We start from the raw sequence: 19,237 nt of genomic DNA, 5'->3' as shown, positions 1-19,237 counted from the left end.
TATATCTTTTTGAATTAGTGTTTTTGTTTTCTTTGGGTGAAACCTACCAATGGAATTACTAGATCATACAGCATTTCTATTTTTAATTTTTTTGAGAAACCTCCGTGTTGTTTTCCACAGCAGCTGCTACAATTTATATTCCCACCAATAGTTCATCTGGAGTTCCTTTCTCTCCACATCCTAACAACCCCTTGATGTTTCTTGTCTTTTTGATGCTAGCCTTTTGAGAGGTCTAAGGCAATATCTCTTTGTGGGTTTGATATGCATTCTCTGATGATTAGTGATGTTGAACAACTTTTCATGAGTCTATTGGCCATTTCTGTGTCTTCTTTGGAAAAATGTATTCAGGTCCTCTCCCCATTACTGAATTGTGTTGTTTAGTATACTATGGGCCAATTTTTTTTTTTTTTTTTTTTTTTTGGTGGGGGAGAGGTTTTGAGTTGTACAAATTCTATACTTTGGATACTAAACCCTTATTGAATATGTCATTTGTAAATACCTTCTCACAATCAATAGGTTGCTTTTTTGTTTTATTGATGGTTTTCTTTGTTGTGCAAAAGTTTTGTACTTTAATGTAGTTCCAATAATTTGTTTTTGCTTTCCTCTGCCTGAGGAGATCTATCTAGAAATATGTTGCTAAAGCCATTATCAAAGAGATTACTGCCTATTTTTCTTCTAGGAGTTGTATTGTTTCAGATCTCACTTTAAGGTCTTTAATTCATTTTGAGTTTATTTTTGTGTATGGTGTAAGAAAGTGGTCCAGTTTCATTCTTTTGCTCACAGCTGTCCAGTTTTGCAGCACCATTTATTGAAGACTCAGTCTTTTCCCTATTGTATATTCTTGTCTCTATTGTCATTGAATAATTGCCCATATAAGTGTGGGTTTATTTTGGGTTCTGTTCTGTTCCATTGATCTGTGTGCCTGTTTTTGTGACAGTCCCATACTTTTCTGATTACTACAGCGATTATTCTATCTTGAAATCTTGGACTGTGGCATTCCTAGCTTTGTTCTTGCTCAAGATTGTTCTGGCTATTTGGCATCTTTTGTGGTTCCATACACATTTTAGTGTTATTTTGTTCCAGTTATGTAGAAAATGCCACAGGTGATGCGTATTATAATAATGTATTAAAATTATAATATGTGTGTCATGTTTTCAAAGGATTATTTATTAGCATAAGAACCAATAGATCTGTCAATATGCTTTTTTAAAAGTCTTATTTGCAGGGTGCCTGAGTGGCTCAGTCACTTAAGTGTCTGACTTTGGCTCAGGTCATGATCTCGCGGTTCCTCAGGTTCTGTGCTAACATTTCAGAGCCTGGAGTCTGTTTCAGATTCTGTGTCTCCCTCTGTCTCTGCTCCTTCCTCACTCTTGCTCTGTCTCTCTCTAAAAATAAATAAACTATATAAAATATAAATAAATAAAAGTCTTATTTCCCAAGAACCATATTAGAGCTTCCTACTCATAGATAGTGTTGAACTCTGAAGCAAATAAAATAGGGCAAAATGAACATTATCATGTCTCATATGTAAATATCTTCTCCCATTCAGTAGGTGGCTCTTTTGTTTTTAGAATTTGTACAACTCAAAACCTCTCCCCCACAAAAAAAGTCACACAGAATACTAAACAACACAATTAAATATTGGGCAGAGGACTTGACTAGAATTTAGGCAAGAAATTTTGTGACCATTTACTGGTGAGTAGAATTTCACATTTGAAGTGGGTGTATTGAAGTGGTGGATTGATAGTGAGACCATTTTGTATTGAACACAGAAGAACAGATCTGTCTCGGAAACTACTTGGAAGGAAGTTGTTAAAGCAGCTCCTTTCACCGGACGGGCACCCCTGGGAAAGAAGGTAGTCAAGGAAGCAGGTGTAACCAGAGGTCCAGATAACTGGAGATATTTCACAGATTAACTATTCCCACTATGCAAGAACTCTGAAAACCTCTTTTTGAGACTTCTTTTCATCTGGGCCACATGTATGTCTCCAGGACAGTAATAACATGACCTGGTCTTTCAGTCGCTCAGGGCTACCATAACATCAAAACACACACTGGGAAACTCAAACTACAGAAATTTATTTTCTCATGATTCTGTAGGCTGGAACTCCAAGATCAAGGTGCTAGTAGGGTCAGTATCACCTGATGAGTCCTTCCTTGGCTGGCAGATGGCTAGTCTATTGCTGCTTCTATACATGGTCATCCCTAGAGATGTAACCGCTGGTGTCTCCTTACATGGACAGCAGTCAGAGTAGATTATGTTCTTATCTGAATAACCTCATTATATCACCTCTTTAAAGACCTTATCTTTGAACACTTTTACATTCTGAGTTACTGAGGGTTCGGACTTGAACATACAAATTTTGAGGGGACACAATTCAGTCCATAGCGCCTGGGAAATCACCCTCAGTGTCCATCTCTTTTTCTGCTTGACCTGAACCTTTAATAGTCCTTGAACTTGTTTGTATCCTTGATATTATTTACTAGAAGTTAACACTGCATAACATCTGTTTCATGCCATACTAATCTCACACTCAGGCCTGTGTGTTAGCTCACCACTTCCTCAACAGAATGCACACAAGTATAAGGTACTGCTTGGTCTCTCAAAATAATCAGAAAGAAAATTATTTGGTTTTATTTGTACAAAAACATATCAGTTAGTACAAAAGCATAGCAAAAATGAAAGTTGTTTAAAAAATTAGATTCAGTATGGATTTGGTCTATAATGAAATGTATATTAAACTAGCAGATACTAAATATGGCCAGTCTTTTTTTTTAAGTTTTTTTAAATGTTTATTTATTTTTGAAAGACAGAGTGTGAGTGGAAGAGGGGCAGAGAGAGAGGGAGACACAGAATCCCAAGCAGGCTCCAGGCTCTAGGCTGTCATCACAGAGCCCAACATGGGCCTCAGACTCATGAACTGTGAGATCATGACATGAACCACCCAGGCACCCCTAAATACGGCCAGTGTCTTAAACTGGTCTTCCTGATCCTCACTCATGGATTCAAATGTGATAGTTTATTTGGGATATGATCCCAGGAAACAATGCCAGTTAAAGTAGTGTAGAATTGAGTCAAGGGAAGGAAGGAGGAAACCAATTAAAGGATTTTAACTTCATTTGAAGGAACTTTCTCCTACTAAAGAATTCTAGATGCTGTATAGAGTATGGACTTCAAAGCTCTTCTGTCTAAAGGCCCAAGGAGCTGAGGCTTTAAGTACCAACCTTCCCATTATGTGGACAGAATAGATTCTGGACAGAAGAGGAGGAAGTAAAACCATAAGTGGTAGGTAAAGGCAGTTAGAAACCTGAAGAGTATCCACTCTATCCAGTCCCTGATCCTTAAAGAGGATGACTGGGCACAATTAAAAAAAAATAGGGGTACCTGGGTGGTTATGTCAGTTACGTGTCTGACATTTGATTTCAGCTCAGGTTATGGTCTCATGGTTTGTGGGTTCAACCTCCACATTGGGCTCTACACTAACATGGTGGAGCCTGCTTATGATTTCTTTCTCTCTTTGCCTCTCCCCTGCTTGGGTATGCACTTTCATTCCTCCCTCTCTCTCAAATAAATAAACGTTTTTTTAAAAACTTAAAAAACACTCCACAAGAATATATCAGGAAGATGGGCTGCTAGACTTAGAGCCAAGTCCATAATTTATATTCATCTTTTTTTCTCTAATCCCTTCCTAATGTCCGCACATCCTTGGCTAACTCCTGTTAGCCAGTGGCCTGCTTATTGAAATGGTCTGAAGTTTAATCCCAGAGGCCTGTCAATCCATGGTTCCTGTGTGAGCCGTGTAGCAGTGGCTTCTGCGGTCACCTGCAGTTTTCACCACGTATGGAAGTACCTGAATGGGTGCCCTGGGTTTCATGCTTGGTTCTGCTTTCCCACATTACGTAGCAACCACCTTCATGATCATCTCTTGTCACCTGGAGCTCTGCCAGCAGATTTGTTTTCTGTGCATGTTGGTTTAGTGGCCTGAGAAATCCAAAATAGCCAGATGGTAGCTATAGATTTAGGTTTAGTGACATTCTTCCTGTGTCCCTGGTGGGAGCACCACCTCGCCTCCGGCCCCCAACCACCACATGGAAAGCAGAACATTTGTTTCAGCAGAGCCTAACATTGCAAAGACCCAAGTAGATCACTTTTGAGTAGTGGTGAGAGAGAACATTCCTACATACTTTTCTTGGTTCCCACACTCCTGCATTCTGCTTTTTTGAGCCAGACCAGTGCAGGGAGGAGAAGCATAATTTGTAGCATTTGCTAATTTTCATAATATAAATATTCCCATTGTGGCCACTTTCAAGCTAACTATGTGAGGCCAACTTGGGGATAAAGATCCCTGAAAATTCTAATAGTTTTTTCATGAGCAGATCCAAGCTGGCGCCAGCACATCAGTAACATAGTACCATAGTTTGGAATTAATTTTCTATCTGGAAGGACATTTCAACTCAAAAACGGTCATTCCCAAGGTGGAAGCTTAGTTGCACATTTAAGAGCCTGCCCCAATATTTTATCATGCAAGCAGCTCCTAAGCAATATAGTGTATGGTAGACCCAATGGATCTCATGTTCATTGTCCATCATTGGACTTCTTTTACCATAAAATAGGTCCTTGTTTGTGCAGCTATTATGCACGATCCTCCGGTGCTGTCCCATGGGGACCCATCAGGTGCGGCGTGTACCTGGGTGAGGCACTGTGAACAGGAAAGGAATGTACATCTGGAGAATGTGTCAATAAAAAAATACTTTACCCCCCCCCCTACTCCAGAGGCATAAAGTTGAGTATCATCTATTTGATATGAAGCTGGTGGTTGTCTTTTTGAAACATGATCCTGTATTGAAGAATCAAGATCAGACCTTGGGTTGGCCATTCACCAGTGCCAGTAGCTGCATCACACTAGATGAGAAAGAGCCTGTGATTTTAGGCCCATGTGTATCTTTTCTCTCTCCCTTCCTCTCCTCCTTCTCTGCTGCTGCATTTTTGGATCTATTTTGCATGTACCACATTTGCCACACACAAAGCCTGGATGAACTTCAGTGGGCAGATCATCTCTCTAGTGATGAGTAATCTCTAGTGGTCATTGATGTGAGACCTAGAAATCCACACACTTCGTGTCTACGTCATAGGTCCATCTTCATGCTCTTTCTCTAGAATGCTTTGGGGAAAGTCTTCCACTCTTGGTTCTTCAGGGTGTTGGCAAGTCATTCAAGCCATGTGTCACTGCGTAGGAGTCCGTGTATTTTCTTTTCTCAAGTTACATGTTCTTACACACCATGCTGACGACCACATGTATTTTGCCTCATGATCACTCAGCATCGATTCCCTGGCAAATTCTCCCAGTATCTGCTGGTTCATTTTAGGCAGATCTTGACTCTCTTCTGTCAAATGTTCTCTCTCTCTGTCTGTCTCTCTCTCTCTCTCTCTCTGTCTCTCTCTCTCTCTCTCTCTCTCTCTGTGTGTCTCACTCTCACTCTCACTTTCACTTTCACTCTCACTCTCTCTTTTTGGTTTCCTAGAGTGGAGACCAGTTCTCCAGGTGGGACATTTTGAGACCTGACCTATTTGTTGCCTAGAGCCAGGAGGAAAAATGGGATCAGATCTTCAGGAGAACAAGTGTCACCTTTTATGGTGTTTAGGAACAGAAAAGCTACTACCCTTTAGGAAGAAGGTTACTTCTGCCTATCCAGAGGGTATAAGGAAATCTGGAAGTTCACTGCTCTCAGTTACAGCTCCCCAGGTGTTATACTCTTAGGGCCCCATGATCTGCCTACCAGTGCCCTGACTCTACATAGCAACCTGACCAGGCTATAATGAAGCCTTCTTTTTTAAGTATGTGACTCTCAAAAGCACACGCTCTGCTTCTTTCAGACATACATTGACCTTCTCACAACAGAAAATAAGAATCTCTTTATTATTTACCTTAGAAGACTTGAGGCTTTCACATTCTGCCTTTAGTTGATAGTTGGCTGATTTGATGTTATCATTTTCTTCAGTACGTAATGTAATGTAATGACAACCAACTAACTCCAATCCCGTATAATTACTGTTGCCATCATATTTCTGGAATGGTAGGTGAAAAGATTGGCAGTTGGGTGCTACAGCCTCGTAAGTGCTCTCTTGAGACTAGTTATGACTGGCACATAGCCAGTGACCAGTGGAATCTTTGTTGCCACTTGGCTGGTGAGTGATTCTAATTGTACAATCCCATTCAGAGGTCTGCTTCCTAAGACCACTGCTAGTATAATCTTAGATTCGATTTCCCCAGAAGTAGTCCCTGAGACAAGGATTAAGTACAAATGATTTATTTTAGAAATTGTCTCTAGGAAATGGTTAGAGACATATGAGAAGCAAAACACACACACACACACACACACACACACAGAACTAACAAATGATGGATTATCAAATACATTACCATTCTGAGTGAGTACAGTTTAATCCTCTGGACAATTCTGAAAATTAGCACAGATTATGTAAATCAGAGTTATCCCTTCCAAGGGGAAAATGTGCCAGAGCATTTACATTTAATGATTGCTCCTGAGGGATGTTAATTCCCTGGTGTTCCCAGGCCGACATGTATGCAGGCAGAGGGCTTGCAGGAATCTTAGGCAGTTACCTTTGGGTTGGCACACATGGAATATGGATGGGATGCCAAGGGTACCTGCCTTAGCTGGAAACTAAACAATGGTATTGTTAAATATGCTTTAAAATGATTTCTGATTAAACAGAAGAACATTTAATGATTCTTTAAAAAAAAATTTTTTTAATGTTTATTTTTGAGAGAAAGAGCATGAGCAGGTGAATGACAGAGAGAGGGAGACACAGAATCCAAAGCAGGCTCCAGGCTTTGAGCTGCCAGCACAGAGCCTGACATGTGACTCAAATCCACCAACAATGAGATCATGACCTGAGCCAAAGTCAGACACTTGACCTACTGAGCCACCCAGGCATCACTGATTTTTTAATTAAATCACTTAGATGGCATTGGCATTAAGTTTCTTAATGCCTGATAAGTCTTAAAGACCATTGCTTTTCCTAAAAATGTTACAACTCTTAAACATCTATTGCTTTAAGGAAAATTGTTAATTTCTTAAAAAAACCTAATTGTAGGATATTTCCCTGTGGGTTCTGTGAACCTGGTCAGTGGACTGTTGGTTCATGGACAGTTCTTGGTTAATCCTTACCTGTGCGTCCTCACTTGCTGCAGCGTGGGTGTGTAAGCTAAATGTCTGTTGGCAAATGGAATATGTTGTTTCTGGAAAGAACTGGGAGTGCATTCGATCTGGAGATAATGTTTCTCAATATCTCAAGTTAAAAATTATGAAAAGCTCTATTACATATTCAAAAAAAAAGGGAAGAAGAAGGACATTAGAAAGTGCCCAACCTGTGCAAATTGTGAGGCAAGTAATGCAGGAGGATATTGGAAAGATGAAGTCTTCATGATTTCCTACTCTACTCCCAGGAAAAATGATCACTGGCCTCAGTTAAATTTACTTTCCTTGTTTATGGCCCTCATTTACCATAGAAAGATCTTTTGGTCAACTCTATTCTGAATTTTTTTTATTAACTATATACTTTTGTTTAATTTTATTATTTCAGAAAAATCAGTAGTGTATTTTCATGATTAAAAAGTCACTGGATGCTTTTAAGTGAGCTTATTATTCCCGCCATAGTTGTGCCCTTCAGAATATCATGAACAAGATCTAAGGTAGATCTGTGTTCCTTATTGATCTTATTTATGTATTAATCTCCAGTGAATCACAAGTCATGGGGACTTAGTAGAGTTGTTTTTTTAAACACTGCTTATGTGGCAGGAACTATTCTCTGTGTTTTCCGTGGTATTTCATTCAGTCTTCACAAGCCTTGTAAAGTCGATATTACCCTCTTTAATTTTACAGATAAAGAATCAGAGTTCTAGTAACTTTTTAAAAATTTTTTCTTAATGTTTATTTTTGAGAGAGACAGAGACAGAGTGTGAGCAGAGGAAGAACAGAAAGAGAGGTAGACACAGAATCCAAAGAGGCTCCAGGTTCTGAGCTGTCAGCACAGAGCCCAATGCAGGGCTCGAACTCCTGAACCATGAGATCATGACTTGAGCCAAAGTTGGACACTTAACTGACTGAGCCACCTAGATGTCCCTCTAGTAACTTTTGTAAGACAGAAGACAGGACTGGAGCACAGCCGTCTTCATTTATGAGTCTAGATTTAACCACAAAGTTATGTGGCTGAATGCTGGGTAGAATATAAAACATATTTACTATTTTTTTTAATTTTGATACATTTATTTTGTTTTTTAATGTAATTTATTGTCAAATTGACTAACATACAGTGTATAACGTGGTCTCTTGGTTTTTGGGGTAGATTCCTGTGGTTCATCGCTTACATACAATACCCAGTGCTCATCCTCCGTGCCCATCACCCCTTTTTCCCTCTCCCCAACCCTCCCGTCCAAAATCTATATTTATCAAACTCAACACCCAAAATCTGATATACTTCAGTAAAACTTCAAAATATTGAAATTGTCAGAAATTCTAAGGTAGAAATAAATAGGTTGTAAAAGCAAAGAGAAAACCTTTTTAAATCTAAATTTATTATTCATTTTTAAAGAAGACTGTTAGTTATGTTTTGGTGGAGAAATTCTTTCAGTATATTTTTCCATATTTTGCCTTTAAAAAGCACATATGAATTGAATTATTCTTGTAATTGCAAATGAACACTTAAACGCTATATCTGGATTATACATTCTGCCTAGGTCGTGTATTTTCTTTTGTCTATAATTATTTACTTTCTTTATCATGTGTCCTATCAATTTTATATGCCCTCATTCATGTTCATATAATACTTAATGTCAACCACATTAATTTCATAATTTAAAGAATTCCTCAGTCTTATTGGTCAGTATGCTATATTTGGGGCTATAAAATGCCTGAAATGGATGCATATTAGACAGTTAATTATGATTCAACATTTTGGTAAGAGAAAAGCAACGTTACATTTTTGTCTTTAACTGCTAGGCTGTTCCCAGTAAATACAAATTTAATAATTAAAAAAATTTTAATCTTTTTATTTATTTTTTTGAGAGACAGACAGCGTCAACAGGGGAGGGTCAGAGAGAGAGGGAAACACAGAATCTGAAGCAGGCTCCAGGCTCTGAGCTAGATGTCAGCAGAGCCTGATGTGGGGCTCGAACCCACGAACTGTGAGATCTGGCCTGAGCTGAATTCGAATGCTTAACCGACTGAGCAACCCAGACTAACCACAAATTTAAAAATTTAATAATATGGAGTTTCTAGGGGAAAAACTCTTCAAAATCAAATATCCGTGTGTGTGTGTGTGTGTGTGTGTGTGTGTGTGTTCACATGTGCATATACACCTCTGCATATATTTTCTTACTTATTTGTTTCTCTGAAACTGAAAGTCTAGGAAAGAAATAATGCAACTTTTAGTGTTTATAACTTCAGGGAGGCATCCTAATAAGGCACTGAGAAACCCTGGTAGTCATTGTGTACCTAACCATGACAGTAATTTTTCCACAAAGCCCTCACGCATTTTTCTTCATCCTCATACCAATAAGATCATGTGAGTCATCCAGAGAGTTAGGATGCAGTCGATATGAACACTTGCCAGAATTGCCTAGAACCAGCAGACAGAAAAACGGCCTCTCATTTTTAGGTTTGTATTTCTAAGCCCCTTACTATTTGGTAAAGAACAGTAATTGTTAAACTTAAGTCAAGTAAGGCTTGTGTGAAATATCAGAACCACTGCCTAGGACGTCATGTCACAGGGAGTTCTTTGTTATCTCCAGGGCAATTCTGTTACCTTCAGGACATAATTCATTACAGAAAGGAAGCCTGCTGTTGGGCAAGCTTATGCAAGCATAACGTAGCTGTTTGCCTACTAATCTGGTTACATGCTTTGATGGAAGGAAGGTGAAGATGATAGGAGCAACAATTCAATCACAGCATGTTCTGATTTACAGGCATGATTTCAAATGTTGACACAATGAGTGGAATTTGTGTATGAAACTGAGGGAGTTTGACATTTCAAGAGTAAAATACTGCAAGCCAGTGGAGGATGAAAAGGAAATGTGTGCTGATGATGAACAGTATGTGAAAAGTTAACAACTGAAGAAGATGATTGTGTGTTTCAATGAGATCACATGTCTTGTTGCTTTAAGAAGTAGATTCAAATGTTCTGGTGACGCTAAGAATTTTTCGGTCCATTTTCTTCTTGGAAGTTTTTCTTATTTGTGGTCATTATAAAGGGTAGTCTTTGGGGACACCTGGGTGGCTCAGTGAGTTAAGCATCTGACTTTGGCTCAGGTCATGATCTCATGGCTCCTGAGTTAGAGCCCTGTGTTGGGCTCTGTGCTGACAGCTCAGAGCCTGGAGTCTCCTTTGGATTCTGTGCCTCCCTCTCTCTGCCCCTTCTCCACTTATGCTCTGTCTCTCTCTCTGACAAAAATAAATAAATATCTCAAAAAATTTAAGAAGTACAGTTTCTGAATAATCATGAGAAAGAAATAACCAAAATACACTTCTTTATAATATCTTTAATATTAGTTGTAGTTGGGGAGAGTTTTTTTTTTTTTTTCCATGTAAGCTCTGATCTTTGCCAGGATAGTAGTCACTAAGCAGCAATTCTGGAACTGATAATCCCTAAATGCAAGTGCAGAATGAGGAGTGAGGAGCCTCATAGCAGGAGGCTGGACAGGGACGATCACGATGTCATGCTGGTGGCATTAGTAAGGCTCTCCTCTGGTTAAGTGACCTGCTTCCTACTCTCCACAGACAACCCTACGTCTTAGATGTGCTGGTAAAAGTGTGTAGAGACCACATACCCTCTTTGAGGCAGACTCATTAGCTCACAAGTAGGATAAAATTTCAGGTACTTCCCAGTTTTTGACTTGACAGTTTAACACCAACTAATGTCACAGTGGAGGTTTGTTTAAATATGAGATTTCACTGTCTCTGCCAGGAAGACATGATTTGATTTGTTCCTTGTCTTCTGTGCTTTAAATTTGAGTTTTCCTTCTAAAATATGTCTCCTGTGCTCCTAGACAGGGCATGGTTTTCTTAGCTTAGAACTCTGCTACTCCGCCTGTAATAATGAGCGCATTTGTAAGTTGTTGCGCTGCTTAAATTTAAAAGTCAGTTTTTTCATCCTTACAAAAAAGGCCTTCTCTTTGCCAGAGCAGAAATAAAGGAACAGATAATTGGTATGCCTGTGCGCTTTTGTGACACATGAAGTCAAGGAAATTTCATTTCATGCCTTATAAAATATTCATCATCTAAATTTCAAGAAATTTTTTATGTTGATTTATCTCTCATTTATGTCAATGACCAAGAATATTGTAGCCTTATACCCTGACACCCGGAGGAGGGGCCTGTGGCTGGACAGCAGAGCGGCCCCTGACAGCTGGTTAGAAACGCAGACTCAAGCACCGCACCTCAGGAGTCAGACTCTTCATTTAGCAACGTCTGACCAGTGAGTCCTAGGCACTGAGGACATCGGAAGTCAGGGTTCAGGAGGGAGGTACATTTAGCCAAGTCCAACAGGCATCTGTCTGGAGCTTCTTGTAACTTACAATGCTTATAATGATTTAGATTTTAAGATCTTGGTTAATTCACAGCATTAATAGTAGTGTGGATGCTTATGAATATTTTTGTATTATAGCCATTTGCTTTATGGAGGGGCATATTGAAATAGGATAAGTAGCTTTGGGTTTATTAAAAAAAGAACAGTTATTTTTTATGTCCTTATTTTTTTAAGGCAAAGATGGGTGCTTGAAAAAATTACCTCTGTTTAAAAGATAACATAAAGGAATTAACTATGGAAGACTCTTTATTTGAGAAGACTCTCAAATAAAGGACACATTTAGAGACTATAATAACAGGGCAGGTAATCAAGGTTATTTAGCTTAAAAAAGAGAGAGAGATTGCCAGAGGATAATTTAATTGCTTTGCATGTATAAGGAAAGTTTATAAGAAGGTGTTGACAAGCATGATAAATATTTTTTTCCATTAATTACATGGTGCACTGAAGATAGTTTTTGGTAGTTAGAAATCAGTTACATGTGTAGTTTTAGAAATGACAAGGTGATACTTATGGTGAGGCTGAAGGACTATTTTTCTTTTGAACTGATTTATTGTTTTTAATAATATAAAAGTTATTTGCTGGGGTTTGAAGGTCTAGGAAAGGAGTCCCCGCCCCATAAGCGTGTCAGGACTTGGTAAAGTTATTCAGAGTATTCAGATACTCATGTGATCATGGCATTAGGTCAAGAGAGTGACTGAGGCTGACCTGCGCTGTCGCTTCGGTCGGGTGCTCACAGCAACTTAAGCTATCATGTTTGCTTCTAATTACTTAGTGGGCTTAAATTCAGCAGAAATCAAAATATAAATTGATATTATACTACAGTACTGGATTATAGAATATATAGACTTTAACCTTAATTTGTGAATAGCAGAATCCCCTTTGAGCACATTCCTAAGGTTCTAGAAAACATTCTGAGAATCTTGATATCTATGGTGACGTTTGAAAACATGAACTAGATATGAAAATCTTTTTGTTGTATGTTCCATTAAAGGGACTTTGTCATAAAGTGACTAACTGCCTGTCAAATTCTCTTAAAAATACCAAATATTGACTTTGCTCTTTCCCATAATTAATACCTCTTTCTAATATTATGTCTAATGATTACACCCTTTGAAAATACAGTATTCCAAAAATTTTTTTTTCATGCCTCATGATCTTTCTCCGGTTTAACCTGATGCTCTGTTGATAGGTATCTTCTTTTTTAAAATTTTTTCACTAGTTTATATAATAATTATATTCAAGGTTTTCAAATATTCATATTCAAATATATTGTAAGATATACATATATTTCTGTATATTTACACTTTCTATTTCAGGGGAACAGAGTTAGGTTGAATATAATTTCTTCAACTCATGCTGGTAACTATTTGTTGATCCCGAATGCTGTATCCTGTTTAAAGAACTCGGTGGTGATATTAATAACCTTGCTTAAAAAAAGAGATCGGTTCCTTCTGTGCAGTGCATGTCTTACAGATATGCACACACTTCTGATTTACTCTGAGTCTTGATGCTTCCGAGTCTAGACAGATGCATGCCTATTCCCCACTTTACTCAGATCTTTGCTCAACTGCCTCCTTAATAGAGAGGACCTCCTGGAGTACCAAATCTCCAGTGTCATCCTGGTGTTGGTTATACTGTCACTTTAATCATTGTCTGTCACTTTACTTCACTTTCTTTTTCTTTGTAGCATTTTTCTCCAGCTGATACTTTATATGTATGTTTGTTTTTTTTTCTGCACCCCTGCACACCCGCTTCCCCACCAATGGATGCTTTTTTGTTTTTTTTTTTAGTATAGAGACACTGCCTGTTTTACTGAAATGTTACTGTATATAGAAAAATGCAAGGCAAATAGTGGTGCTTTTTCAATTCAATCCATTTCTTTGTTAGTCATCACAGGGGAGGTGGCAGTCCTACATAGTTGTCAGAATTTTATAATAAATTTCAATCAGTGATCAAATATGTTTGTATTCTTAAATGATTTAAGTCATCCTCACTTACTTCATCTGACTCTAGTGTCTCTTCTCTGCAAATACTTGAGATATGCATGTCATTCTCTTTGAGTTTTTCAGGCAAATCCAGCCAAACTCACAACTGATCTTTTTTTTCAACTAGGAAAGATGTTCCAAGTAATCAGTGTCAGGTACCATAAAAACATTGAGCATATTAGTCAACTCTGCATCAGAATGTCGGTAAAGAGGAAAAGATCAAAGAGTATCTGATCATGTGATCATTTTATTAAAGTTTCATCCTTGAGAGCTGACATCCACATTTCCACAGGGTTATGAAAACAACTTGTGATAGAAATTATACTGATATGTTTGTGGTATCCTAAGAATGATGGAGAGAAAACTGTCCATATTCTAGCAGGGCAGGTGCTGTGCAATCAGGATTGCACATTGGTTGACAAAATGATGGTTGAGAAAGAAAACATAAATATCAAGTAGAGATGAGCCAGAGAGCTAAATACAAATAATCTCAATTGCTTGTAACTCTAAGTGCCTATAACTAGAGCTGCTTAAGAGTTTTCTGTATGATAATTTAAATAGAATATATTAAAAATGATACTGGGGCTGATTCATAAATTCACTCAACATTTCAATAAAAAGTCAGCAGACTGAATTTTCGGCACATCTTGATTCAAGTTAATTGAAATATTTGTTTAAAAGTAAAACCACTTATCAAAAGTTTGGATGACCAGTGATTTATAATTACAGGCAAACATAAATTTTGTCTTAATAATGTTGTTAATTCCTTCACTATTTTATTGATATGACTTTCTTTGGACATTTACAGAATTCACTATTCCTTCTTTTATTAATTATTTTAATAGTTAAAATGATCAGATCTAAATGATAAGATTTTGGACTCTGAGAGCCTTCGCAGTTGATACACTAAAGCTTCCCTTTTCCTCCCCGGTCCCGGCCCCAAAAGAGGAAACCTGAAGCTGAGAGGAGATCATTGAATCAGTTGTGACCATTGATGCTTTTTAGAGGCATAACTTGGATTAGATCTGACTTTCTTAAACTGGATCGAAAAGTGGAAATTTTTTATCAATTTTTTTATCCATTAGGCCAAGGAAACCATGAACTAGCAGCCAGTGTTAGGCAATAACAACATGAATTTGAAGAAAAGAGCGTTCAAGTCCCCTAGTGCTATTAACAGAGATATTTATAGCATCTTTAACTATGCAAGAGTGACCCCTCCCCTTCCAATTCTCCCTGGACAGGGATTAATAATAAAAGGTAGAATCCCGCTCACAGTGTTTGCAAAAAATCATGAATTACCTAGAAATACTTTTGGCCCTCTCCCCATTCAGTCCTCAGTTTGTTAGAAATACTTTCAAGGGGCGCCTGGGTGGCTCATCCAGTTAAGCATCCGGCTTCGGTTCAGGTCATGATCTCACAGTTCGTGGTTGAGTTCAAGCCCCGCGTCGGGCTCTGTGCTGCCAGCTCTGAGCCTGGAGCTTGTCTTTGGATTCTGTGTCTCCCTCTCTCTCTGACCCTCCCCTGCTCGCACTGTCTCTGTCTCTCAAAAATAAATAAAGAACATTAAAAAAAAATACTTTCAATAATGTATGTTGGCTCTGCGTTGTAGAAAAGAGGAAAGAATATGAATATGAGATATAAGTAGAAGAGCTGGAATAGAGATGCAGACACGAATGTGGAATTCATAACTTCTTGAAATGAAAAGGTGATTCGTGAAGATGTCAGTTTGTACAAAATTTATTGGCAAATGTACTTTTAATTAGACAAAGAAGCTCCAAAGTTCAACAGAAAGTGTGGAAAAAGCATGACAGGATACAGCAGCTTGCTTACTTAGTGTGAACTGGAATGACTAGGCTCCGCAGAGAACAGCGTGTCCGGTTGTTGGCTGTGAGGCAGGACTCTGACTTGGTGCCGTGGGACGTGGGGCACTTTGCGCAACACTCAGCGTCGGCTCCTCGGCTGCAGACGGAAAACTAGTAAAGCTAAAACCAGTGCGCACTTTGGCAGCGCGTATCGTAAAATTGAAACAATAAAGAGAAGACATGCATGGCCTCTGTGCAAAAATGACATGCAAATTCGTGAAGTGTTGCATATTTTAAATCTTTAAAACTAAAACCATAAGCCTGGTGCAGATGAAGTGAATTAATGCATTTTAGCCTGGTACAGTTGTGGTTCTCAGTATAGTTTAGCCGGCATTTTTTATTATTAGTATTAAAATGTTTGTGAAATAAGGAAAATGGTAAAGAAATTTAAAAGTTCAAAAATATATCCCACAGCTTAATTTATTATAAGAAAAAATAAGACAACTCACAGGATTATATGAAAATTAATCTAAGAAAAAGTTTTACATCGTTAGCCATCAAGAACATTTAAGTAATTACAAAAGATTGGAATAATCTTTGTACTTAAGACTTAGTAAATAGAAATTTTAAGTATTCATGAAAGTGGAGTGAAACTGTTAGAAACATATTATGAATTGACACAAATTTTCTAGAAATTAATCTGACAGTAGCTAAAGAACTTGAAAGTTTTTCTTAACTGGGAATATTATAGGCATATGTGTTTGGAGAAATGTTATCAGCTATTTCTCTGAGTTTTAGGATAATCATTTTGTGCCTTATAATATTTAGTTTTTAAATTTGCTGTGAAAATAAGAAAAGAAAATAAGAAAATCAAAATAAAGTATTTTTAATGGGAATAAAATTTAACCAAGATTTTGAAGATCACAGCCTCTGTTCACTTTGCTTTTATTTTCCTGCATCGCCATCTGGTGTCCAAAGTGCAGATAGCTTCTCATACCGTAATTGTAAAGAATTGATACACAAAAGTATATTGTTGATTTAATTTAAATAATAACTTGTTACTTAAATTATTTATTATACTTAGGTTATGTAAATAAGTTTACTAGTGTTTTGTAATTTCAAGAATTACCCATATTTCAAACCAGGCTGGTTTGGATTTGAGATGGGCTTTTTATTGTTTATTTATTTATTTTGAGAGAGAGAATGAACGCGAGTGGGGTGGGGGCAGAGAGAGAGGGGGGACGAAGAGGGAGAGAATCCCAAGCAGACTCCATGCTCAGTGTGGAGCCTGTTGCAGGAATTGACACCATGACTGTGAGGTCATCACCTGAGCTGACCCCAAGACTTAGACTCCTAACCTGACTGAGCGACCAGGGTACCCAAATTTTTACTATTTCTAGAGGAAGACTACTTGAGCCCAGTAACCATTTCAAAGTTGGACTTGGTACCCTGTGAAGATGTGTTCTAATACCCCATGAGGGTACTGTTTGTAGGCAAGTTTGCTTTCCAGGAACTTGATGGTTCTTCAACTTGCGGTGTGTTTAAAGGCAGTGCCAACATTTCATCATCTTTATCCAAGGTGGATTCGATGAACAGCAGAGTTCTGTCTCTCAGAAATATTTTGTGAAATGATTTCTTACCTAGCAGAGTACATGAGAACAAAAATACTGTCTTTATAAACTCACGAGTTTAAGTCACTTCCTCTGAGAAGTTAGTAATTTATTTTGGCCCCGAAAGTATCTTTTAATTTGATGCGTGTCCTTGACTATGATATTTAATAGGAATGTTCTTTGGAAGCATTGAAATTTACTGTTGATGGTTAGCTCAGAGACGGTTTCAAACTTTAAGTTAATGTCTTAAGGATACCTTTATCATCCTGTTAGTGAACTTTATTTAAAACTCACTAAAGCTGATATTGTTTATCATTAATCTAGGAATCTGTTCTGATTTGAGAACTGAGCATACTAGTGTTTATACTAAAATTATTTTGTAAAGGATAGAGCTGCACTTGACTTAACGTCTGCTTTGTGTCATGCTCTATGATGTTTTATGTACATCTTCATTTGGGTATTTGAATAGTATCTGTTTAGACGGAATATTTATATTTATGAATATATAAGTTTAAGAACATATTATATGAACAAGTAATAAATTGTATCATGTATCTTGAATGTATCATAGATAAGCTGCTATATAACGATCACCACTTCAGATAGCTGTGAAATTAGGTGATTAACTAGTTGGTACTTAACCTTCTAATTTCTGTATAAGTCTAATTACATGAAACAGAAGTGGGGGTTCTGATTTTTTACTTTGCTTTTCTGTTTGGAGTGTCATTGTAACGACTGTATTGTAAATGATGGAAAATAATTGCATATGTTAAAAATTTTGAAACTTTATAAAGTAAAAAAAAATGTCATTGCCAAAAAAACATATTATAGAGCTAAAATATAATGTTTACACTTAAAAATCTATAATTTGGATTATTTTAATGTTTATTTTGGGGAGAGAATGTGAGGAGGGGGGAGAGGCAGAAAGAGGAAAACAGAGGATCCAAAATGGGCTCCACGCTGAGAGTCCCATGTGGGGCTCAAACTCACGAACCACGAGATCATGACCTAAGGTGAAGTCAGCCTCTTAACTGACTGAGCCACGCAGGCGCTCCTATAACTTGATTTTGATCAACATTTCACATCATCTTGTAATGCAACTCCATACATATACTCATTAAATATTTATAGCATACTCTTGCCAAGAACTAAGGTTGCAGTGATGGATGGCTATTTTCTTTGACTATGTGGATTCAAATCCAAAGGAAGAGTCTATCAGGATATCATACAAAGAAATAGAAAATTTTAACTGTGTTGTGTTCTGTAAACAAGAGATCTATCTAGGCCTGGGGGAAGTTACAACGGGATGGTTGGTCCTAGTCGGGGAAGGTCAGGAAAGCCCTTTGTAAAGAACAGCTGTTGAAGTGCAGCAGCCAAATGAGGAAGAGAAGGAAAGGGTCGTAGGCAGAGAAGCAGGTTATCGGGTAGGAGGAGAGGAGAGAATGCTCATTAGTTGGCGCAGAGTCACAAAGTCCCACTGGATTTATGCCTCAGCTGCATTCTGACCTCGTCTTCTCGGCCTGCTAGCAGCGATGTTCTCGGCAGTTCTAATAAGGGACCTACTCAGCTGAATCTTCTGGAATCAGGAAAGGAATCAGTGTGATGTTAATTTGGATTTCGGACTCTGTAGGATTAGTTAAACGGACATTTAAAAATAATATATCGTCTTAATGACAAAAGCTGTCCTCAAATCCATTTTTGTTCACAATCTACAGTTTCGAAGCTTTGTAAAACTGTATTATTGAACTTTGCCCTAAGGTTTTAATATATATTTATGATTTATATATGAAATACCTGGTTTGTAAATTGAAGTCCAGACACATGTTACCAAAGACCGCAGTTTCAGCTGTTCTCTGGGTCGACTCTGAAAGCAGATGAGCATAAGGTGTCCGTGAAATGCACCCTTGGCTAATTTAGAACTTTTAAACTTTCTCATCCCTTTCCTGGGACAGTAAGATCTGCTTTGGGGACTTCCACTTTGTAAGCTATTCATTTCTCTGCATTATTTATGAATTTTTATTATGAGTATAATCATAGATTTTCTGTTACACACCACTGAATTTGTATTTAATGAATTGAATTTACATTTAATCAGTTTGTTAAAGTGACTTAATGAGATGCTTCATTCTTCTGTGTTAAAAGCAGGTCAAGGCCAACAGAAAGACTCAGGGCAATACATTATTTAGTGTTCATTTTCTGCATAACTTGTAATTTTATCATGATTCATCATTTAAC

The 19,237-nt window shown here is 37.7% G+C and overlaps 1 protein-coding gene and 1 non-coding gene across 2 annotated transcripts in view; both read left to right on the top strand.

Annotated features, from left to right (window-relative positions):
* CACNA2D1 (calcium voltage-gated channel auxiliary subunit alpha2delta 1) overlaps positions 1 to 19,237 on the top strand; it is a 446,724-nt gene that overhangs the window by 340,458 nt on the left and 87,029 nt on the right. The window lies entirely within an intron of this gene.
* Positions 15,584 to 15,688, top strand: LOC115286123. The gene has a single exon (XR_003905880.1). It is a non-coding gene; the product is annotated as a U6 spliceosomal RNA (small nuclear RNA).

The sequence above is a fragment of the Suricata suricatta genome, chromosome 2 (assembly GCF_006229205.1).
Source record: "Suricata suricatta isolate VVHF042 chromosome 2, meerkat_22Aug2017_6uvM2_HiC, whole genome shotgun sequence".
NCBI classification, from domain to species: domain Eukaryota; kingdom Metazoa; phylum Chordata; class Mammalia; order Carnivora; family Herpestidae; genus Suricata; species Suricata suricatta.
Note: the sequence above shows the minus strand (reverse complement) of the source record. Positions and strands in the feature narration are given on the sequence as shown.